Source organism: Gorilla gorilla, chromosome 12 (assembly GCF_029281585.2).
Source record: "Gorilla gorilla gorilla isolate KB3781 chromosome 12, NHGRI_mGorGor1-v2.1_pri, whole genome shotgun sequence".
In the NCBI taxonomy this organism is placed as follows: Eukaryota; Metazoa; Chordata; class Mammalia; order Primates; family Hominidae; genus Gorilla; species Gorilla gorilla.
In genome coordinates this window covers 122,510,793-122,536,930 of record NC_073236.2, presented here as the reverse complement: position 1 = coordinate 122,536,930, position 26,138 = coordinate 122,510,793, and the positions used below count along the sequence as shown (strand labels likewise).

The 26,138-nt window shown below is 37.8% G+C and overlaps 1 long non-coding RNA gene and 1 pseudogene across 1 annotated transcript; both read left to right on the top strand.

Annotated features, from left to right (window-relative positions):
* Nucleotides 1–1,322: 1,322 nt before the first annotated feature.
* On the top strand, nucleotides 1,323–24,608 carry LOC129531730 (uncharacterized). Its single transcript, XR_008677107.1, has 4 exons — nucleotides 1,323–1,413; nucleotides 6,633–6,661; nucleotides 23,727–23,835; nucleotides 24,536–24,608. It is a non-coding gene; the product is annotated as an uncharacterized lncRNA (long non-coding RNA).
* LOC101146803 (26S proteasome regulatory subunit 4-like) lies at nucleotides 9,818–11,158 on the top strand (annotated as a pseudogene).
* Nucleotides 24,609–26,138: the final 1,530 nt, after the last annotated feature.

Here is a 26,138-nt window from a genome sequence, read left to right as displayed (position 1 = left end):
CTGCCACCCTGTGCAGTTTCTAAACCTCAGCCAACTATAACTTAGTTCTGCTCCCAGCGTAGCAAGAGTCCCTATTTCCACTGCATCTGTGCACTGAGTTCCCTGAAACCCAGACAGCCCCCGTGCGGCACACTCATGCAAATGGTTAGGGAAATGACAGGAACTCACAGTACTCCCAGGTTCTTTAAATGGTTCTGCTGCAATGCAGCACTCAGCTTGCTCACTCTAGGAAATGATGGCTCAGCAATGGGTGGTGTGGAAGGAATGGCTGAGAGGCTGCAGAGAGCAGACAGAATACCTGTAACAGAGTCATGTGGCTCACTGCCTTGGGCTCTGAATGATGAGGCACTGACAATGCTTATCACAGAAAGAGTAGGGGGCAGTGCTTAACAAAAACAACAGGATACAGCTTGCTAAAAATTTTCTGAGCCATTTCTACAGCGGCTTTTGTCTGGTAGAACCTTATTTTGTTTACTCCCTAGGTCCTGTTCTCCCTAGAAATGAAACCACACATCCCTTCTGATATAGCTGAGCTATATCTGAAGTTCCCAAGAGAAATGGACCCCAGGAAAACAGAGCTGGCACTAAGCTACAAGAGGCCACTTAATAAACTACCTCTAAAAGCCCTCCCCTCCCCTTCTCCAATGCGCATCCCAAGTCTTTTCCTACTTCAAGGTACCTTAGGTTCTCCTCCTCCTCCAAAATATAACTTGTTTCCATGAGAGGATATCCATAATTGTCAGTTATGGTCCCAAATGGCCCACATTTTCCTGGCCCTGCCCCACACCCTGAAGAAGATGATTATGTCAAGCCTGATCTCTCAGCACAGGATGGAGACCTGTCACCCATGGGAAAGAGATCTCAGGCCTGTGTAGGCAAGCTAGAGTGCGAGTGCATCCAGGTCACGGGTCCTCCCTGCCCACTTTTTAGGTACTGTGACTGTGGTCCCATTTACTTGTGATAGGGCAATGAAGGCTCATTCCCTGAGGACAACATAACTCCTGGCTATTTAACAGGTTTTTCTAGAATGTAATTTTTTTCTCCTATAGTCATTTCTTGGCCATAAAATAAATTTCTGGTTCTGCAGACATTTATTGGGCACATATAATTACAGACCCAATTTCAATACAGGGAGGTCAGAATGAGTGTTCATCATAATGCAGAACTAAAATGACAATTTGAGGTGTGCCAAAGCTTACAAGCAAGGGAGTGCCCCCCAGACCACTTGATGAAGTCACAGAGCAGAACCTGAGTGCCAAGGAGCAAAATTCTGAGACCTCTAATTTCAGGCTTAAGTGGCTTATGGCAACCACATCCCTCATTTTTAATTTATACTTAAATAACCTGATACTGCTTTTAGATGAACTGGATACAAGCCTAAGAAGATGCCTGTCTGAAAAAGAGCCAAGTGAGGTCAGAACAGAGCCAGGTTGTAGGCCTAAACTAAGGTGACATGGTTATTAGAACAATTGTAAATTAACTGGGGCAAGGGACATCTTCACTGTGGGCTCAATGTGGCCACCTCATGCTAGCTAACAAGAAATTAACATTTGAGCTAGATCTGCAGGGATGATAGGAGTTCACCAAGCAGAAGAGAGAAATGTATCATGAAATGTTCTAGAAAAAGGACCAAGGATTGACAGTGCACATTGAGAGCTAGGCACAGTGACGTTGCAACACAGAGGGCACAGGTATCTGCCTTGCCGCACCTTGGAAATGTATTGTTAGTTTGATTAGAAATTACTAAAACAGCCTGTACTTTTCTATTATAGCAAGTCTCATAGTGTGTAATTACATATTTGTAAGATTTGCTCCATTTGTCTCCCTTCACCTCCACACCATTCTAAACCTCCAGAAAGAAAGAAATCCCAACTGTTTTGCTCACCATTATACTCTCAGCACCTAACACAGGACTTAGTGCTCAGTAAAGCTCACTAAATATTTGACAAGGAATAAATGAATGAATTAATTATAAATGAAGTGAGACCAGCTCTGTCAGATCACTCATTGCTACATATTAAGAAGGAATGGTTATTTGTTTGTGATTGAGCTAAATTGGGTATCAATTCATATTAAAAGTCCATCAATTGTACACACAGCATCAAGTACATCATATTTGAAAATAACTATTTTATGGATTGGTTTCTCCCCACTTAGCCCCATTTTCCCCTTCTTTAGGGTGAGAATCATATGGAATATGTACGCATTTTTTAATTTAGATAAAAGACAGCTTCTTTAAAGTGAGTAATAAATCTCACTAATGCACACTAAAGGTAATAAAAAGTTGATTATTCAAGGGAATACAGTAAGGATATTGAAGGTCAGTCACTACACTGAATATGTTTTTTCCCAAAATTTTACTAGGTGTATGAATTTAGAAATGCCAAGAGATTTAAATGGATGTTCTCAGTGCATAACCTTAGCGTGCAAGAGAAAAATCTTTTCCCAGAGATGAATCTGTATTAAAGTGGGTTGGCCTGGGGAAATATGAGTAAGTAAAACAAGGCGGACTTCCACTGGCCTCCCTGGGTCTCTACTGTGCCCTTTGAGGTATGGGTCAGGCTCTACCCTGGGTACTTCTTAACTAGACCTAGGCACTGAAAGCCGAGAAGCTTTTTAACTCAGCTTCCTCACCCTCCACACTCAGTCTGTGTAATGTGCTATAGAGGCTAGTCCTCACCAGAGATGTCAGCAGCATTCAGGGATATAACACAGCCTCCTTCTCAGAGACCTCCTCTGACTCCTGAAAGCCTTCTATATCTCTGTATCTCCCAGGGGTATAGAGAAGAATGCCACATGTCTGTTCTGGTCTTTACCTCTCTGGTTCTACTTGACAATCTTTTTTTAAATTTTTATAGTAGTTGTATATATTTATGGGGTACATGAGATATTTGGACAGACACACAATGTTTAATAAACACGTCAGGGTAAATAGGGTATCCATCATCTCAAGCATTTATACTTTGTGTTACAAACAATTCAATTATACTGTTTTAGTTATTTTAAAATGTGCAATTAAATTATTATTGACTGTAGTCACCCTGTTATGCTATAAAATACCAGATATTATTCATTCTTTCTATGCTTTGTACCCATTAACCATCCCTACCTTTTCCCTCCCACCTGCCTGGCCCTCCCCACCACTACCCTTCCCAGCCTCTGGTAATCCTCTTTCTACTCTCCATCTCCATGGGTTCAAGTGTTTTAATTTTTAGCTTTCACAAATAAGTGAGAAAATGTGAAGTCTGCCTTTCCATGACTGGTTTATTTCATTTAACATAATGACCTCCGGTTCCATCCACGTTGTTGCAGATAACAGGATCTTATTGTTTTTGATGGCTGAATAGTACTCCATAGTGTTATATGTGACACATTTTCTTTATCTATTCATCTGTTGATGGGCACATGTTGCTTCCAAATCTTGGCTACTGTAAATAGTGCTGCAGTAAAAATGGGAGTGCAGCTATCTCTTCGATATGCTGTTTTCCTTTCATTTGGGTATATATCTAGCAGTGGTATTGCTGGATCATATGGTAGCTCTATTTTTAGTTTTATGAGGAACCTCCAAACATTCTCCATGGTGGTTGTAGTAATTTACATTCCCACCAACAGTGTACAAGCGTTCTCTTTTCTCCACATCCTCACTAGCATTTGTTATTGCCTGTCCTTTGGATAAAAGCCATTTTAATTGGGGTGAGATGGTATCTTTTTGTAGTTTTGATTTGAATTTCTCTGATGATGAATGATGTTGAAAACATTTTCATATGCCTGTTTGCCATTTGTGTGTCCCATTTTTGAGAAATGTCTATTCAGATCTTTTGCCCAATTTTTAAAATCAGATTATTAGATATTTTCCTATAGAATTGTTTGAGTTCCTTTTATAGTCTGGTTGTTAGTCCCTTGTCAGATGAGTAGTTTGTAAATATTTTTCCCATTCTGTGGGTTATCTCTTCACTTTGTTAATTATATCCTTTGCTGTGCAGAAGCTTTTTAACTTGATATAATCCCATTTGTCCATTTTTGCTTTGGTTGCCTGTGCTTGTGGGATATTACTCAAGAAATATTTGCCCTGTCCAATGTCCTGGAGAGCTTTCCCACGATTTTCTTGCCATACTTTCATAATTTGAGGTCTTAAATTTCAATCTTTAATCCATTTTGGTTTGATTTTTGTAGACAGTGAGAGATAGGGGTCTAGTTTTATTCTTCTGCATATGGATATCCAGTTTTCCCATCACCATTTATTAAAGAGACTGTCCTTTCCACACTGTATATTCTTGGCAACTTTGTTGAAAATGAACTCACTGTAGATGCATGGATTTGTTTCTGGGCTCTCCATTATGTTCCATTGGTCTATGTGTCTGTTTTTAGGCCAGTACCATGTTGTTTTGGTTACCATAGCTCAGTAGTGTAATTTGAAGTTAGGTAATGTGATTCCTCCAGTTTTGTACATTTTGCTCAGGATAGCTTTGACTATTCTGGGTCTTTTGTGATTCCATATAAATTTGGAATTTTTTTTCTATTTCTGGGAAGAATGCCATTGGTTCTACCTGACAAGCTTAATAGCTCCTCTTAACAGTGGCAGCCATGCTAACCAATGTCTAGAGAAATCAGCTATCCAAATTCTCCCATTTTGCAGATGAGGAAATTGAGACAGTCCTGGAGAGGTTAACTGACACACTACGGTACCAAAGGGAAAGGAGAACTGAGATCCCTCCCCTTGAATTCATACTCCTTTTTTCTCCTCCTACATATTATCTCCCCCTAGTGGTATCCCCTTCTCAACATTTGCTACTTTGACCCTTTCTTGCAGTTTCCACTGTCATCACCTGCTTTGGGGTTTACATTCTTTCTTGTGTTCTCAGTATTTTGCCCATATCATCCCTCCCACTCCCACCAGCAGGCTCTTCTTCTTGCCTATCTAAATGTTATCATCACAAAAAGCCAGCTCAAATCTTTCCCCTGGGAAAATCCTTTCAACATGCTGTGGCCCAGCTTGTCCTTCCTATCTCTCGCCCCTAAAATCTGGATCCTTCTTTGTCACTTTGCATGTTCTTTCTTCACTGCTGATACTGTTATCTTTTGTCAAGGGAAATGCCTTTTTCCCACTCTTGATAAATCCTTCTGTAACAAGGAGCTTAATTATTGATATTCCTTTATGCCTTGTTTGCTTCATCTCAGGGCCAAGTAGGAAAGAATAAACTTATGATTTTAGACTCAGCTCCTCTCTTTTCTTCTTGGAAACAAGCTCTTCCACAAACAGTGGTTTTTCTCTGTTCCATGGGGACAGAGGCACCACATGGCTAAGAATATAAGTCTAATTCCGGACTTCAGTGTCAAGCGGCTCACTGAGAACTGTGCTAAGCTGTGTGTACTTCAATTTAGCTTTTATCTACTAAAAATAAAGGTAATCTATTGCCCTATATGCATTCTATTTGGCATATTTCTCAACTGGTCCAGAACTCCGGAGGACGGGGAGTCCCTCTTGTTGCCACGGCATTCTGTACGGATATTTAAGTCTTGTTCTATCATTTAATTCACTGCTTTGTGTGCTTTGTCTCTTCAGCTTTTGTGTGAACTCCTCAGGTGTGGGAATGATAGAATATAATTGTTCATATCCCCCAGAGCACTCAGTTCAAAGCTTTGCACATAGCAGGTGCTCAATCCATTTCTATTCAATGAAATATTTGTTGAAAAACTCTGACACCTCCCAGCAATCAAGTAATTTTCCTTAAAGTGTTTTCACCGTAATTCTGCCACCTATAAAGATCTGTAACCAAGGAAACGTCTTTCCCATTCTAACTAAAACAGATCCTTTCAGTTTTTAAAATCTTCTTCCCTAAGTACTTACCCTCCTCCTTCATCACTTTTCAGATTCTCTTCTTGCCTACTGGAAATAAAAAATGAAATAAAATAAAAAATAAAAACATTAGTAAGGTTTTACAGAAGTAGCAGAGGAGGCATGATGGTTCTGGTCATTTCTCATCCCCCTTGTCATTCATAATCCCTAGGAAGACATACTGCCATTTAGACACAGTGTTACCTAAGGCTGGGAGAGCTGAGAATTGATATTTTTCTACCAGCAGACCCAATGTCTATATTATAGGGCTGAGTGAGCTTCAGACAACCCTGTGGCTTCCCAGTTACAGCATTTCCTATGCTTTTGTCTTGTGCTTCTCTGACCAATCTCCCTGTGATCAAACCCTCTGTGCCCCATCATCCAGAGCCATGCTTCTGCAGTGCCTGGCCCTGAGTGTTATTTATTACCAGCTGAATGCAATTGTTCTCTGCACTGCTTCTTCTGAGAATATACCCCCACTTCCCTACCACAACAATTATCTTAGTGACATATTATCAAACTTCACTTAATTTTGCCAAGCCTTGAGGGTCCATGTGTAGGACCTCTACGCAGGCTCTACTAGGATCTTCCTTTATAAACAGTTTAATTTCCCTAGCGCCCAATTGATCTGAGGTGCTCCCTCCTATTCATCGTCTTTTCTAACCTTAACCAACCTTATGACTTGAGTCTGCCAAAGCTAGTGCAGAATCTACCTTGGTAAATTCAAAGAGAAATTCAGAAACAGAACGTTTAAGATGCTCCAGTCTGACTTAATTCCTCCCTCTTTATTTTATAGATGAAGATGCCAAGGCACACGGAAGTTAAGTAAGTTACTAAAGTGAGCTAAAAGCAAACCTGGAACTAAACCTCAAGCCGCCTGACAACCAATTTTATACTCCAATATTTTTAAGCAAACAGAAAACGCAACAACTGATATTGACTTACCGTTATGGTACAAAAAAAGAACTCCCAAAAATGATACAGATTACTCACAAACCAATGCCTCAAATCCAAGTTATTTGCAAATTGGAGATTGATTCTCAGTGGTTCTTATGAGATGGATATTAAGCTATAACAAGTAACAAGTCTGAATGTGCTTCTATCGTAAGAGACCAATAATTGAATCTTTTAATCGTAGACAGTTCCAGTAAGAGAAATCCTAGAAGCCTCCAAGGTCTTATATTGCATTAGGAATATAAATAGCAGTTACACAACTTAAAGCAAAAGGATTTCACCGTAATACTAAAAGAAAAAATATGCAACAAAATATCATCAAGTCAATTTAATAAAAGTTATTAACTCTGAAAAAAATTCAAATCTCTAAACTTCAATGAAAATGTAACAGGTTCATGAAAATAGATAAATTCTGTTTCCACTATAATTAAATAATTTGAATTGATGCAAAGAAAAGTCTGTCACCCTTCAAATGCAAATTTTTTGAAGTATGAGGTTTAAACATTTACCAACATGATGTAAACAAAAGTACCCCAAGTTCAAAAATGTACTTATATTAAAAATGCTCCATTTTTTTGCTGTCAGTTTCTCACCATAAACCACAAATTGTGCAAATTAGTTTTAATCAATTCAGCTGTTTTTGTCAGTAAAAGACACTTGAAAAGTCCATGTATTTATTAAAATTTATCTCATAAATTTCACACTGATAGGCAATGTTTCAATTACCAATTGTAACTACTTTCTCTATATTCAAGAGAGATATAGAAAGATATATATTACCCATGAATTTTTGCTCTCAGATTCAAATACAGCCATCTAATTTGTGAAAATAATTGTAATATTCTCCATCTAAGCTCCTTGTCTTTCTGAAACGGTAGATAATGGTGGCCCTGTTGTGCAGTACTTGGGATTGGTGCTTTGTCAGCACTGGGGAAATGGCTTGGCTGAATCACTTGGAGAGTACAGCAATTTGTCCGGTCAATGCTAATCATGCAAAGGGTTCTCTGCGTGCCAACAGAGGCACTTAGCACACAAGTCACCTCAACTTTAAACCAATGAGATATAGTTTCCTACTTGATCCATTCATTGAAGAAGGTGAAGGTAGCCCGGGACCCGATAGAAAATACATTTTTAATGTAGAATATTTTAAATCTTCTACATTTGACTTTGGGTTGTAAGATTTTAACCTTGCCGGTTATTGCTTCTTCAGTAACTATAGATAGAATGCTAATAGTGTCCGACTCTGTTTTGAGTACTTTACTTTGCATTCATATATTTAATCTTCATTTAATCCTCAGATGAGAAAACTGAGTCACAGAGAAGCTGAGCAATTTGCCCAAGACAAGTGGCAGAATTTGAGTTCCAACTAAGGCAGTCTGACTTCAGGCCCCTTGCCCTCAGCCTGCAATGCAACACAGGCTAATCTATAAGGAAAAACACAAAAAACTGCTCAAGGAAAATGGCACTTCAGAACAAGCTCCTCAGAGTCTCAGTACCCTCATAAATGTTTTCCCAACAAAATGTACTCTCTGTTACTCAGTCTTCATATCTGTAAAATGGGGAGAAAAACTGTTCTGCTTTCATTTCTAGGAAGCTGTAAGATTCAAAGAACATAATGCATTTCTCTTTGGCAAGTGCAAAACACTAAGAAGAATAGTGTTATTGCCTATTACAGCTGCCTGCCAGATTGATTTTCTTACAGGGGTTATGCCACCTAGTTTGCAGTTATTGATAGATAACACGCATTTTATCCATTCCCAGAAACAAAGAACACTAAGAATCGTGTGTTTTCACTTGGTGGAGACAAAAGTATGCCTTTACTGTGGTAAGAACGCCAACTGTCAGTTATCAACTCCCCAGTTCTGTGTCACAATTTAATTCCCAAGAACAACTCACAATCCTGTAAGACATCATGCTGATTTATTCCATTAAACACATTATATTGATAAGATATAGCAGCAAGATGATTCAGAAAAAAAAAAAAAAAAACCACAAACCTGTAATGTTTGCTGGACTCTGCAAGAGAAAGGCAAGGTATTCTACTTCGGCCAATTTACCAAGTGATTCCAAAAGTCAATAGCTCTCAAAGAGGCCCAGGCCAACAGAAGATATAAAACCTAATCTTGCATTCAGTGCAGAAAGCGCTAACATATGCCCTTATGACCCACTATATCCACTGGAGCAAAAGTCCCTTCAGTTTGAGAGCATAACCATACACCCTTTAACAAATCAGCAATATTCTTTTGAGAACTAATTCCCAATGTGCTACTAAGATTGGAGGAAGACTGAACTCATGACCATGAGAACATTAGCCCTCTTCACCCGTGAATTTGCAAACATTTCAAGAGGACATTGGATTGTCACAGAGTGTGAAATTGACACCAAGATTGAGGGGACCACCCTTGCTCACACCGGAGTTACACAGAAAATAATTCCTCTATTAAGTGATTTGTTCACTAGATTCCTGTTCATTTTCTAGGCTTGTGTTTTATATTTTTGCCAATTTGTTGCTTAGATAAAACAGCATGAAACTCACTGTTCAGCATTCTGTTGGAACTACAGGGTAACCTCCACTACGTGATACTATAGCTCTCTTTCTCTAAAACTTGAGCTTCCTGTCCTGCAATTGTTCTGTTTTTCTATTTTTTTGCAGCTGCATTGTCTCTTTAAAATCAGCAATGCATGCTCACTGGAGATGAAAACAATGTTACTAAATACTCTGGTAAATTTTAAAAAGCATATGCTTTCTTCCTGGAATTAAACTATAAACCAAAACCCCGTTTCATATTATTATTATTATTCCTATGAAGCCTTGTTAAATATAATGCTTTCGAAGCAGGAGCTAATATTAATTACTACTTAATGGCTTCAAGTTCAGTTTCACTGCAAAGAACACTTTCTAGAAATTATATCCCCAGCAAGGGAAAATGTTTGAACCCACTGCTATTTGTAGCTAAACAATATAGTGAAACTAAAATTGTTAAGTAACCAACAGGCATCTTAATAATCCGAGTTTTTTACCTCAAGTGGCCAAGGCAAGATAGGTCAAAGTCAGAGTGGTGGTCATGGTCCTGGAAGTGGCAAGAAGGATGACAAGGACAAGAAAAAGAAATATGAACCTTCTGTACCAACTAGAGTGAGGAAAAAGAAGAAGAAAACAAAGGGACCAGATGCAGTCAGCAAACTGCCACTGGTGACACCTCACACTCAGTACCGGTTAAAATTACTGACATTAGAGAGAATTAAAGACTATCTTCTCATGGAGGAAGAATTCATTAGAAATCAGGAACAAATGAAACCATTAGAAGAAAAGCAAGAGGAGGAAAGATCAAAAGTGGATGATCTGAGGGGGACCCCGATGTCAGTAGGAACCTCGGAAGAGATCATTGATAACAATCATGCCATCATGTCTACATCTGTGGGCTCAGAACACTATGTCAACATTCTTTCATTTGTAGACAAGGATCTTCTGGAAACTGGCTGCTCGGTCCTGCTCAACCACAAGGTGCATGCCATGATGGGGTGCTGATGGATGACACGGATCCCCTGGTCACAGTGATGAAGATGGAAAAGGCCCACCAGGAGACCTATGCCAATATTGGGGGGCTTGACAACCAAATTCAGGAAATAAAGGAAGCTGTGGAGTTTCCTCTCACCCATCCTGAATATTATGAAGAAATGGGTATAAAGCCTCCCAAGGGGGTCATTCTCTATGGCCCACCCGGCACAGGCAAAACCTTGTTATCCAAAGCAGTAGCAAACCAAACCTCAGCCACTTTCTTGAGAGTAGTTGGCTCTGAACTTATTCAGAAGTACCTAGGTGATGGGCCCAAACTCTTATTCGTATGGTAATTGTTTTGAGTTGCTGAAGAGCATGAACTATCCATCATGTTTACTGATGAAATTGGAGCCATTGGGACAAAAAGATATGACTCAAATTCTGGTGGTGAGAGAGAAATTCAGTGAACAATGTTGGAACTGTTGAACCAGTTGAAGGGATTTGATTCTAGGGGAGACATGAAAGTTATTATGGCAACAAACAGAATAGAAACTGTGGATCTAGCACTTATCAGACCAGGCCGCATTGACAGGAAGATCAAGTTCTCCCTGCCTGATGAAAGGACTAAGAAGCGTATCTTTCAGAATCACACAAGCAGGATGACACTGGCCGATGACGTAACCCTGGACGACTTGATCATGGTTAAAGATGACCTCTCTGGTGCTGACATCAAGGCAGTCTGTACAGAAGCTTGTCTGATGGCCTCAAGAGAACGTAGAATGAAAGTAACGAATGAATACTTCAAAAAATATAAAGAAAATGTTCTTTATAAGAAACAGGAAGACACCCCTGAGGGGCTCTATCTCTAGTGAACCACAGCTGCCATCAGGAAAATGGTTGGGCGATTCCTCGACTCCTGAAAAGGATGAGGTTGGGGGAGTTGCCCAGAGGAATCCCTGTTCTCATTGATTTTCATTAGCAAAATATCCCATGTCTTTTGGAGTACGATGTGTAAGTGCCCATTGGGTGGCCTTTGTCAGTCACTGTGCAGCAGTCTGTTCCCAATGGAGTGTGCTCTTTAACAAAAATAATAATCATCATCTGGGTTTCTGTCCATTTGTTTGTTTATTTGATTTTTAATATTAGAATGCTTTACTTATTCACTGCCTAACATCAAAGGGAAAATATGACCTGGTGGTGTTATTATTGACATTGCCAATAGCATATAGAATAACTATAAAAAATTCAAGATGTGTAAGCCTAGGTGTGAATCCTGATAACTTCCCCCCTGTATGATGCTGAGAAAGTTACTTAACCTCTCTGAGTTTCAGGGATGACTTACGTTTTAAGTGAGATAATGCATCTTAAATACTCGCCACAAAACCAGATACCAGCTGAGCTTTCAACAAACAACACCTGCTGTTATTGTCATCCTCTGTGGTCACTCTGATGGCAAAGCTGTCTTGAGAGATAGCCTAAAATAGTTCGTCTTAAACAAGAAAAAGAGCTTAATGTAACGGGAAAAACTAAAACATTATGATGGTGACTAGTATGCATTTGCCCCCTGCTTATTTCCCTAGGGAAATCTAAAAAGTTCTTTTGTAGTTGGTGGTCAATCCTACATAATAAAAATATGGAACTTTACTAGGGAGGCTGAGAGCCTTCCATGAAGGAGAAGGTCTGAGCCACCAAAGCCCAGCAGCCCAAATTACAAGCAAGCCAACTGGTAGGAGAAGAAGCAGGGGAAATTGTGGAATAACACACGCTGTGAAAATCTAACATTCATATAAGGCTGTAGTCTAGAGGAGAGTTACCAGCCTTTTCTATGCTCTTTCTAATCACCTGGCTTGATAGAGAAAACCTTTGCCCCAGTGGATTCTATGAAAAGGTTCAGAGAATGAATGTTCTACCATGGCTGTGTAATGACTTTTTGTCTGGAGACAATGGTTGAAGAACCCAGTCTAAACTAAAATCAAGTCTATTTTCAGGGATGAAACATGGTGAGCTCCAAAAACCTCCAAGTATTTTTCTGGGGAACAAAAGACAGAGTTGGAGATATTCTTTACTGGCTTATGTATAGACAGATACGCACACTTTCTGCTATTTGTGAAAGCAATGCTATGTGCATCATCCTATGTCTGTGGTGACCCGTGGGTGCAGTATTTTTCTTCTTCCAAGCAAAATAATGAGAGTAACATTTACTAAGCACTTATGATACGCCAGGCACAAAACCCTTTAATGAAACTAGATAGAATTTGATTCTTAGTGAGCTTAGTCACAATACAATGAGCTCTCCAACAGCCTCTGCAGTAATTCTGTTTTTTCCTGTCAGATGTCAATACATGTGAATGCTATCCAAGTTCTCATAGGGCTGGAAGCAGACAGAAAAGATTCTGCAGCTTTACCATCAAACAGTCTTCAGTTTTTAAAACAAATTTCAGATTATTCTTTTTTTAACTAAGAGTTCTCTGATACCACACCAGCAGACATCCTTCTATTCCACTGCAATCATTACCTTGATTTTCTACCCTTTGGTGTGCTGCAGTATTTGTGTCAGCAAGTTCTATGCATTTGAAAGCTCATGAAGAGATTGTCATTTTACACAGTGGAGTTGCTCCTCCTTGCAATACTGACAGCTGACTTGAGTCCTGGCTATGACTAATAACAACTTGGTGGTGGCTTTACATTGTACATTTCATCTCCAGATTATAAAACACTCTGCAAAAATTTTATTACAGTCTCTCCCCATAGGATGAAAATACTTTAGAAGTATGAGAGGTTAAGTTACATGCCCAATAAACAGTAATGAAAGAAACAAAATTGAAATTAGGTCCTTCTGGGCTTAAGCCATTGCTTCTATTCATGGAGTCACAATGCCTTCCCAAGAAGGAAGACGCATGAAAGCAATGTGTGTGGAAGCTCATAGCACAGAACACAGGTGGGAAGAACTGTAGTATTCTACTTTTCTTTGGTCTCTCAAGGTCTGTTTGTGGCTTTGAACCAGATATGTTATTCAAGTGGGACTACTATTATTCTAATTATTGATGAAGGATCTCAACAAAGGATTAGAGAGTTGTTGCTACTTCCAAGTTTTGTGGTTTACTTACAAAACAAGCAGTTTGGTCATTCTTGTTTCAAAATCAACAGTAATTAGGGAAATAAATTTATTTTGCGTGTTTGAACTGGACAGAAATTTTAAGACCTGTGTTACTATAGGCCCACTGAAACTGCAATGACTCCAAACTCTCCTTCTTTTTCAATCTCCAGCAACTTGTTCCCAAAGCTGGAGAAGACACTCCTGAGGGCTATTTAGGACAACTTATGACTCAGCTCTTTGAGCAGAAAGAGGCCAAAAAGTTCAGCAGAAAAAGCCCTGAACTCTTGGAAGAGCTGGCTTCAAGCCTGGCTTAGACCTGGCCTTCTGTGGGGCAGGTTTCTTAATCTTCCACTGGGCTGTCTCCTGGAGGTGGGATGAAAGTTCTCTTCTGACTCAGCTCCTAAGGGCTGTTATGCATATTAGATCACCAGAATTAGAATGTATCAAGCTGTTCTAATGAAAGTGATAGTTACCAGAGATAATTTAAAATATTTGGTGAAGATCAACAGACAAATTTTACTGAGCGTGCAGTAGGTTCAATCCACTGGTTACCAAAAAAAAATCAAAGCGTGAAGCATAGTTCCTGCCATTCTGTATCTCAGAGGCTTGCTTTATATAATAGACAAGCACACCCAGAAAGGTAACTGAAAACCAACTTATGTTGTGTAGCATTTGAATGCAGACCTAAATGCTGTAGGAGAAATATGTGGAAGAGAGGACTTAGAAGGTATAAAAGAGTTTACAAAATTACAGACGAAAAAAAGTTGGGGAGGGAATCAAGAAGGATACTTAAGCAGGGCTGAAGAATTCAAAAAACAAGGCTCTTTAGGGGCATTTATAGAAAATATTTCTTGAAGAACATATGGTTAGCACAAGAAAAATGTAATAAATGAAACAGAAAAGAGAGAGATGGAAGGCCCAGAATGCCATGTTATGATTCAGGCTCCATTCCATATAAACAAACAAAACTTGCTGAGAAAACACAATGAAAAGGAAAACCTCCCATTTGTGATGTAAATAAATAAATAACCTAGGCAAAGCACTTATCAATAAATATCCAAAATCTCCTGAACAAACTACATGAAACATTTCTGAAGGGCACAAAACTAGACTATATAAATAGAAAGATAATCCGTGTTTTGGAGTCAGAAAGCTCAATGCAAGAAAGTTGCCCCTTCCCACTAAGTTAAATTATAAATGCAGTGTGATTTCAGTAAAAAATATATATACACACACATATATACACACATATATACATATATACACATATATACACACATATATACATATATACACATATACACACATATATACATATATACACACATGTATACACGTATGTGTATATATACATATATACACGTATGTATATATACACATATACACATATATACATATATACGTACATATATACACATATACACATATACGTACATACACATATATACATATATGTATACATAAATACATACATATATACATACATATATACATGTAGGTATATAGACATATATACACACATATACATATAGGTATATATACACATATACATATACATATATACATAGACATATATACATGCATATATACATACATATGTACATATATGTGTATATATACATATATATGTGTATATATACATATGTACATATATGTGTATATATACATATACCATATACCATTTTTTCTGAAGCTAAACAAGGTAATTACAAAGTTTTATATTAAAAATAAAAATATAACATCTTTAGTTAGGCATATTACCTATTTATTTATTTATTTATTTATTTATTTATTTATTTATTTTGCAGCTGTTGTAAAAGAGGTTGAGTTCTTGCTTTGAATTTCAGCTTGGTCGCTAATGTGGTTTGGCTGTGTCCCCACCCAAATCTCATCTTGAATTGTAGTTCCCATAATCACATGTCCTGGGAGGGAGAGGTGGAAGGTAATTGAATCATGGGGCAGTTACCCCATGCCATTCTCAGGATAGTGAGTGAGTTCTCATGAGATCTGATGGTTTTATAAAAGGCTTTTCCCCCTTTGCTAGGCACTTCTTCCTGTTGCCTTGTGAAGGTGTCTTTCTTCCCCTTACCCTTCCACCATGATTGTAAGTTTCCTGAGGCTTCTCCAGCCATGCTGAACTGTGAGTCGATTAAACTTCTTTCCTTTATAAATTACCCAGTCTCAGATATTTCTTCCTAGTAGTGTGAGAACAGACTAATACAGTAATCTGTTACTTCAGAGAGTGGGGTACTGCTATAAAGATACCCTAAAATGTGGATGCGACTTTGGAACTGGGTAATAGGCAGAGGTTGGAACAGTTTGAAGGGCTCAGAAGATGGCAGGAAAATGTAGGAAAGTTTGGAACTTCCTAGAGACTTGGAGAGCTCAGAAGACAGGAAGATGTGGGAAAATCTGAACTTCCAAGAGACTCGTTGAATGGCTTTAAACAAAATGCTGCTGATAGTGATATGAACAATTAAGTCCAGGCTAAAGTGGCCTCAGATGCAGATTAGAAATTTATTGGGAACTGGAATAAAGGTGACTTTTGCTATGCTTTAGCAAAGAGACTGGTGGCATTTTCCCCCTGCCCTAGAGATCTGTGGAACTTTGAACATGAGAGAGATAATTTAGGGTACCTGGAGAGAGGGAATTTCTAAGCAGCAAAGTGTTCCAGAGATGACAGAGCATAAAGGTTTGGAAAACTTGCAGCCCAACAATGTGGTAGAAAAGAAAAACCCATTTTCTGGGGAGAAATTCAAGTCAGCTGCAGAAACTTGCATAAGTAACAAGGAGCCACATGTTAATGACAGAGATCATGGGGAAAATGTCTCCAGGGCAGGTCAATGTCTCCAGGGCATGTCAGAGACCTTCCCAGCAGCCCCTCCCATCATAAGTCCAGAGGCCTAGGAGAAATAAAAAATGGTTTCCTGGGCCAGGTCCAGGGCCCTACTACTGTGTGCATGCTTGGGGACTTGGTGCCCTGTATCCCAGCCACTCCAGCTGTGGCTAAAAGGGGCCAAGGTACAGCTTGGGCCATGGCTTCAGAAATGTGCTGCAGGGGCAGGGCTGTCATGGAGAACCTCTGCTAAGGCAGTGAGGAAGGGAAATGTGGAGTTGGAGCACCCACACAGCGTCCCCACTGTGGCACTACCTAGAGGAGCTGTGAAAAGAAGGCCACTGTCCTCCAGACCCCGTAATCGTAGTTCCACTAACAGCTGGCACCATGTGCTTGGAAAAGCCACAGATACTCAATGCCAGCCATGAAAGCAGCCCAGAGGGGGGTTATACCCTGCCAAGCCACAGGTGCAGAGCTGTCCAAGGCCATGGAAGCCTACCTCTTGCATCAGCATGACCTGAATGTGAGACATGGAGTCAAAAGAGATTATTTTGAAACTTTAAGGTTTAGTGACTGCCATATTGGATTTTGGGCTTGCATTAGGCCTGTACCCCCTTTGATTTGGCCAATTTCTTCCATTTGGAACAGATGTATTTACCCAATGCCTATACTCCCATCATATCTAGGAAGTAACTAACTTGCTTTTGGTTTTACAGGCTCATAGGTAGAAGGGACTTGCCTTGTCTCAGATGAGACTTTGGACTTGGTCTTTGGATTAATGCTGGAATGAGTTTGAGTTAAGATTTTGAGGGACTGTTAGAAGGGCACGATTGTGTTTTTAAATGTGAAGACATGAGATTTGGGAGGGGCCAGGGAAGAGTTATATGGTTTGGTTGAATCCCCACCCAAATCTAATCTTGAATTGTAGTTCCCATAATCCCCATGTGTTATGGGAGGGACCCAGTGGAAGGTAATTGAATCATGGGGGGTGGTCACCCCCATGCTGTTCTCATGATAGTGAGTTCTCACGAGATCTGATTGTTTTATAAGGGGCTTTTTCCCCTTTGCTTGGCACTTCTGTTTCCCACCACCTTGTGAAGAAGATGCCTTGCTTCATCTTCACCCTCCACCATGACTGTAAGTTTCCTCAGGCCTCCCCAGCCATGTGTACTGTGAGTCAATTAAAGCTCTTTCCTTTATAAATTACCCAGTCTTAGGTATTTCTTCATAGCAGCATAGGAGCAAATTAATACAGTCGTTATCAGTGTATAGCAGTGCTACTGACTTGTGCACATCGATTTTGTATCCTGAAACTTTACTGAATTCATTTATGAGATCTAGGAGCCTTTTGGATGAGTCTTTAGGGTTTTCTAGGTATATGATCATATCATCAGTGAACAGTGAGAGTTTGAGTTCCTCTTTACCTATTTGTATGCCCTTTATTTCTTTCTCTTGTCTGATTGATCTGGGCAGGACCTCCCGTACTATGTTGAATAGAAGTGGTGAAAGATCTTTACAAGGAAAACTACAAAACACTGCTGAAATAAATTATAAATGGCACAAACAAATAAAAATATCCCATGCTCCTGGATGGGTAGAAACAATATTGTGAAAATGATTACACTGCCAAAAGCAATCTATGAATTCAATGCATTTCCCATCAACATATCATATCACTCTTCACAGAACTAGAAAAAAAATACTAAAATTCATATGGAACTAAAAAGAGCCTGCATAGCCAAAGCAAGACTAAGCAAAAAGAATGGTTCTGGAGGCATCACATTACCCAACTTCAAACTATACTACAAGGCTATAACTACCAAAACAGCATGATACTGGTATAAAAACAGGTACATAGACCAATGGAACAGAATATAGAACCCAGAAATAAGGCCAAATACTTACAGCCGACTGATCTTTGACAAAGCAAACAAAAACATAAAGTGGGAAAAAGACACCCTATTCAACAAATAGTGGTGAGATAATTTTCAAGCCACACGTAGAAAAATGAAACTGGATCGTCATCTCTCACCTTAAACAAAAGTCAACTCAAAATGGATAAAAAACTTAAATCTAAGACCTGAAACCATAAAAATTCAGATGATATCATCAGGAAAACTCTTCTAGACATTGTCCTAGACAAAGAATTCACGTCCAAGAACCCAAAAGCCAATGCAACAAAAATAAAGACAAATAGATGGGACTTCATTAAACTAAAAAGCTTCTGCACAGCAAAAGTAATAATCAGCAGAGTAAACAGACAACCCTTAGAGTGGGAGAAAATCTTCACAAACTATGCATCTGACAAAGGACTAATATCTAAAATCTACAAAGAACTCAAACAAATCAGCAAGAAAAAAAAACCCAAAAAATCCCATCAAAAAGTGGGCTCAGGACATGAATAGACAATTCTCAAAAGGAGATATACAAATGGTCAACAAACATATGAAAAAATGCTCAGCATCACTAATGATCAGGGAAATGCAAATTAAAACCACAATGCAATTCCACCTTAACCCTGCAGAATGGCCATAATCAAAAAATTAAAAAAATACATGTTGGTGTGGATGTGGTGAAAAGGGAACACTTTTGCAATGCTAACAGGAGTGTAAACTAGTATAACCACTATGCAAAAGAGTATGGAAATTCCTTAGATAAATAAAATTAGAACTATCATTTGATTCAGTAATTCTACTACTGGTGCCTATCAAGTGGAAAAGAAGTCATCATATGAAAAAAACACTTGCACACGCATGTTTATAGAAGCACAATTCACAATTGCACAAATATGGAACCAGCCTAAATGCCCATCAACTGATGAGTGGATAAAGAAAATGTGATGTATATATACCATAGAATACTACTCAGCCATAAAAAGGAATGAGATAATGCATTCTTAGCAACCTGAATGGAGTTGGAGACCATTAAACTAAGTGAGCTAACTCAGAAATGGGCAACCAAACATTATGTGTGCTCACTTATAGGTGGGAGCTAAGATATGAGGGTGCAAAGGCATAAGAACAAGACAATGGACTTTGAGACCTCAGGAGGAAGTGTAAGAGAGGGGTAAGGGATAAAAGACTACACATTGGGTACAGTGTACACCTCTCAAGTGATGGATGTACCAAAAGCTCATAAATCACACCAAAAGAACTTATTCATGTAACCAAACACCACCTGTTCCCCAAAAACTACTGAAATAATAAGAAGAATTTTAAAATTTTTTAAATAAATAAAAGAATAATAATATAATGCGGGAACAGAAAACCAAATACCACATTTTCTCACTTATAAGAGGAAGCTAAATGATAAGAACTTATGAACATAAAGAAGAAAACAACAGACACTGAGGTCTACTTGATGGGGCAGGGTGGAAGGAGGGAAAGGAGCAGAAAAGATAACTGTTGAGTACTGGCCTTAATACCTGGGTGATGAAATAATATGTACACATGTTTACCTACGTAACAAACCTTCACTTTTACCCCCAAACCTAACATAGAGGTAAAAAATAAAATAAATAAAATAAAATAAAATAATAATAAGCACTAATAGTCAGAATATCTCAGAAAACACAAGAGCATTAGGATAGGGTAAGAGGTGGCTATCCCTACCAGGTAGTAAAACATAAATCCTCTAAAAGTAAAACCATATGGTATGGGTAAATGGGTTTACAAAGAAATCAATGAAATATAGCTGAATGTCTAGAAATAGAATCAATTGCATATGGAATTCAGTATATTAATAAGCAGCACTGCAAATCAGTGGGGGAAAGAAAAACAGTAAATGATGTTGGAGTAATTTGATATTCATATTATAACAAAAGATAAAACTAGGTTATTTCTCACATCATACACCAGAAAAAAAAGTGTATTATGAGATATTTAAATGTAAAAATGGAAAACATACAAATACTAGAAGAAAGCATGAGTAAATCCTCTATCATCTGAAAGAGGAAAAACTTAAGAAGCAATAAAGGAACAGATTAATAAACACGAGATATAACAATTTAAAAAATATGGCAAAAATAAATCTTAAGTATAACGAAAAAAAGACAAACTGGAAAAAATTTTTGCAACTTATATGACAGAAAAGAGTTGGTATCCCTAAAACAGAAAGATTGTCTAATAGAAGAAAAACTCCAATAACTCTATTGAAAAATGAACAAGAGATATAAATATAGACTTAACAGAAAAAGAAAGGCAGATGGCCCTTTAACATGAAAATATGCTCAACGTCATTCGTAATAATAGAGTTGCAGATTAAAACTACAGTTATCATTCTCACCTATCGTACTGTCAAAAATGTAAAAGTTTAATGGTATATTCTGTTGGTAAACCTTTGGGGAAATAAGTCTTTTTTTTTTTTTTTTTTTGACGGAGTCTTGCTCTGTCACCCAGGCTGGAGTGTAGTGGCATGATCTCAGCTCACTGCAGCCTCCACCTCCCAGGTTCAAGCAATTCTCCTGCCTCTGCCTCCCGAGTAGCTGGGATTACAGGCCTGCACCACCACACCTGGCTAATTTTTTTTTTGTATTTTTAGTAGTGATGGGGTTTCACCATGTTGGCCAGGCTGGTCTCAAACTCCTGACCTCCAGTGATCAACCCACCTTGGCCTCCCAAAGTGCTGGGATTACAGGTGTGAGCCACCGTGCCGAGCTGGGAAATAAGTCTTATATATTGCTGGTAGAATGTCAAGTGGTACAACCACTAGAGAACAGATTTATGCAACATCTAATAAAATTACATATGCTTTTACCATTTTAATCAGCAATCTCATGTGGTGGATTTTAACTTAATTTTTCAATGATCTGCCTCCCCCAAAGAAGATATATTCATAAGGCTATTCATTGTGTTACTATTTCTAATAGCAAAAGAGTGGAAACAACTTAAATGTCTATTCAATAGAAGATTGGTTGAATAATCTATAGTATTAATACATTTATTTACACATTGGAGTACTACCAGCTGTAAGAAGGAGCGAAGATTATCCCCAATACTGTTATGCTATCTGGAATCATGTAAATGTTTTACAAAACTGTAAATAAAAGTTATTCAAAAAATAAAGTAATTTTAAGAATTGGAAACAAAACAAACTTAATTTTGTATTGAGTGATTGGCTTAATCTCACATAGAAATTATTTCAAGTGACTTGAAAATACAGCCATGTGGCTGTACATCCCTAGGGGGATATATTCTAACAGGAAAAATAATTCCAAAGAAATTTTGATCAGTGTTTGCTATTCATAATTTTGGTGGTAATATCTGTGTTGTTATTCTGAACTGATGTATGTGTATGCAGGATAAGACAAGGGCACAATTATGTTGGTGGTGTTGGGAATAAAATGTTTCCATGGGAGAAGAGAGGTGTGTTGTGTACAATCAGAGAAATTAAGTCAAAACACTTTAATACGAATTTTAGTTATATAGATGTCTGCATACATTTATGATGTATTTTCTTTTTTAAAATATGCATTTTTTCTACTTCTGCCCACTAAAAAGACCTAGAAGTAATGACCAGCTAAATACCAGTGGCACCCTTATTCGCTATACTTTTCTCCATATGACACTTCTCACTGGAGCAAACTATGGTACCCACAAGAAATTCTAGGCCTGGGACACTAAATGTACCATACTTTTCAGTTCTGAAAATCAAAGAAGTTATTGAAGTCTGCTGAAGTTTTATGAAAAGAACTCAAAAGCTAACTTGAAGTGGCTTTTAACTACCAAAGAGAGGACAATTTGAGCATCAAAATCAATGAATACCTTCATGAGAGTTAAAGCTGTCCCATATATGTCTAAATTATTCTAAAAACGAAAATTAAATACCAGCTCAACGGTCACCTCTGGAGGATGCCAGGAGAACCAAAGCATAATTGAGAAAACTGTGAACTAAATGCAGATAACCAAACATTTGTCCTGCCTTTCTTTATATACTATCCTTTAGTTTGTAACCAAATAGTTGATTATAGAAAGTTAATCTTTTTTAAAGAATTACATTAATTAATAAACAATACCATTTTGTAGCCTCTAATAAAACAATGGATCAGAGTAATGATTACCAATCCTCCCGAAGCCAATAGGTGAAAAGCTTTTGGAGAATTTTATAATGGCCAGATTAATCTTAACACCACACACACACAAAAAGAGAGAAACTATCATTGGATTCTGCCTGGAGGAACAAAATATGAGACAACTGTGAAGTACTCTTGTCAAAAATTTGAAGCTAAATCTGATCTCACCTCTAGATCTAAGTATCAGGTTAAGCCATATAAAATTGCCATTTTGACCTACAAATATGAAATTTTATTTGATTCAGCCTAATACCTAAATAGAGGGACAGAAAACCATGTTAAGTTAAATTTCATGTGAAGCAATTGGCAAAATTCAGACTAAACAAATCACCCAATTTCTGCAACAAAAAATGTATAAGAAAATTTAAAAGGAGTGAGAAGAGTACTCATAGGTGAAAAAAGACTCAGTGATGAAATACAGGGGGCCAGTGAAGCAGGTACCTTATTAGGATCCTTGTTCAGACAATCCAGCTGTCAAAAACAAGAGAGAGGGAATTAAGAAAAATTTAGAACTATTTAGCTATTTGATGATAATACAAATTTAGTGTTAATTTTTAGGTGTTTTAATGGCATTGTGGTTATTTTTTAAAGGAGTACTTGTCTTTTTTATGTATGTATTAGAGTATACTACTGATGAATTCAGATAGTTTGGAATTTGCTCTAACAATTTAAGGAATAGGAAATAAAGGAGATAAGAGTATAGATTAACAAGGTTGACAATTAAACTGCTCTCTATGACTTTGTATATTTGTATGGCATTTTCCATCATTTAAAAAACTTGGAAGAAAGAAGATGTAGACTCTAATTATTGGTGAGTTATTGAAAGACTTTTATCAGGGAAGCACAGATTCATCAAATTATTTAAAAACAACACACATGTTCTTGTCTTGCGTTTTTCTGTGAGACACATAGGAGCCCAATATAACTACAATTTCTTTGAACTTGACTGTTTGAAGCCCAAAGTAAAGGTATCTCAGAACGAATGGGTGGCAGCCACATTTACCTTACAGCTTTTAAAAGACAGAGAGAGAGAAGTGAAAGAAAAAAGTCGACATGCAAGGTCAGATGTTTATGATTTTCTAATGCTCTAACAGATCAGCTAGAACGTTTCACCAGATGAACTGATGTTGTATAACTCAAAGACAGGAAATGTGCAAAGTTTGTGCATCTTGTTTTTGAACAAGACTTAAGTTATTAGAAGTGAACCAATTTAAACTCTGTAAGCAGAAAGTTAAAATGGTATAGTAATTTTTCTCTAAAGGAAATAGTTTCATATTTTCAAATACTCTTAGTAATCCAAGAAACATTAGCATATGTTCTCTGCAAACTTATTTACGCCATTAATTTTCTTAAGAAAGCTTTTCCACAAAGGATATAGGGATAAACTTAAAGCTTACTATGTCTTTAAATCTATTTTCTTTACATTTCATATAGGTATCCAAGTATTTTTAAGATCCAATTCCTGCCACCCTTGAAAACACCAGCTTCATGTGCTATTGTTCCCCTGCCACATGTATCTTCATTGTGGTGGATACACCTTAAGGTAGGCCTTAAAAATTTCTGCCCCGGGCATTCAAGCTATTGTGTAATCCCCTCCTCTTAAGTGTAGGCAGGACCTGTGACTTGCTTCTAACCAATATAATGTAGCAAAAGTGATTGGATGTCACTTCTGTGAGTAGATAATACTACATGACAAAGGTCGTGCAATATCATTGCCACGGTTAGGTTATGAAATACATATGACTCTGCCTTTCTAGTGTGCTTTTGTGAACAAATGTGAACCTGAAGGAGCTAATGCTTCACGATAGATCCCAAGTGGCTAACTGGGTCTAAATTCAAACAAAGCCAAGTGGCCATTTGCTGAGTAGAGGTCACAGATGTATTCTGAGTTCTCAGGAAACCCATACCTCTGTTTAACTTTGAGTTTTCATAACTCACGTGAATCAATCAATCAGAGCTCCCTCGAACCAACCAATCAGAACTCATCTGCTTTGACTAATTAGGGCTCAACTGTGTTAACCAATCAGAACTCAGCTGCATCAACCAATCAGAACCAAACAAGTTTGAATCCTTCATTTGCATAAATCGACCTGATTGGAAAACTGAATGGGAACTTTCACTCTAAAACGAGCCCTCTCTGTGTTTTCTGGAGCAGCACCTTGGTTTTACACCAAAGTCAATGTCTGCTTGGTTTACAAACTGTTCACTGAAATAAAGCCTCTTTCATCCAAATTCCTTTTCAGATAACTTTTATTCACACAGAGAGACCTTCCTTCAGGACTTGAAGAAGCAAGTCAAGTTGTTACGATGTGAATGGAGAAGTCCACATGGTAAAGAACCAGATGCAGCTCCTAGGGTTTTGAGGGCCTTCATCCTATGACCATAAGGAGTTAAATTTTCCTAACAGCCACTTCAACTTAAAAGAGGATCCCTAGCTTCAGAAAGGCACACAGTTCAGCTGACACATTACAGCCTTGTGAAATCCTAGGAGAACCCAGATAAGCCATGCCCTAAACTATGAAAACCGTGTAAGAATAAAAGTGTGCTGTTTTTGTGGTTATGTGGTAGGCAGCCGTAGAATATGCTGAGCACATTTTCATGGCCCCCATGGCATGTACGACGTAGTCTTTCATTTGGAACGTGTCTCTCTTATTTACCTGCTATATGTTTTGCAAAATACAATGTAGCAAAACATATAGCATCCTTTAAGATTTAGTGTAAACGTATTCTTTGATAAGTTTCTCCAGTTTTTCCTTCTACCCTACATTCATGCTTCAATCATCAGTCTTTATGTACATGCAATTGCCTTAACATATATCTATCATTGCAAATACCACCTTAAATTATAGTTATTCATGGACTACATCCCTCACCAGACATTGAGGTTTGCGTGTATTTATTCATTTATTCAACAAACTTTTATTTCTTACTCACAACATACCAGATTGTGTGCAAAGTACTAGAAACATAGGCTTAAGGGGTCTTTTCTCAAAAGGCAGAGACCGTATCTTATCCATCTTTATATTTCCTGATGAGTGCTGCATTTGGAACATAAAAAAAATGGGGGGGATTATGTTAATTTACTAAAACATCAATTTTTCAAAAGGCAATTTGCCAAATGATCAATTCATCAAAAACTACCAAGCACCTTAAACTGATTTTTCACAGCCATTTCGTTCTGAGAGGAAGAAACAGGGTGTGAACCTAAAAAAAAAAAAAAAGAAAAGAAAGAAAAAGAAAAAAATGAGAAGTGTATTCAAGGAAAAGCCCACCCCTTGAATATGGAAAATATTTGTGTTCTAAAATATGAATTTCATAAAAAATTGAAACTCAGCCGAGTAGAACTAGGGAAATTTTCAACTCTAGTAAACTAAGCAAATTGGTCACTTGGTAAATTAGTTGTAGTAAATTGGTCTGATTGTAGGTTACTACTCTTATTTATCAATTTGGTAGAAATAATAAGAGCAACTGTGATTTTAAGGAAGACAAAGTCCACCTGAGCTAGAGTAGTTGAAGTGGACATTCTGGAGGAGATGGAACATAAACTGAGGTTTCAAAGAAAGAAAGAATCTAAGCAAATGGAGATTTAAAAATTGGGAAAAAACTAATTATGTACAAAGGGCAGTGAGACTACTTTTCTCACCAAAGCAATTCAGCTCAAATTTAATTAATTATTATAAACATACAAATTCACTATATTATTAATTTATTAGTAAGATTCACAACAAAAAGGCAGGCATTCACAAAGAAACTTAAGATTCAGTCTCTTAAGAAACTTATGATTCAAAATTAAAGGTCAAAAATGCTGACCTTTAGAAGAATTGCATTCCTCTGACAGTTAATGTC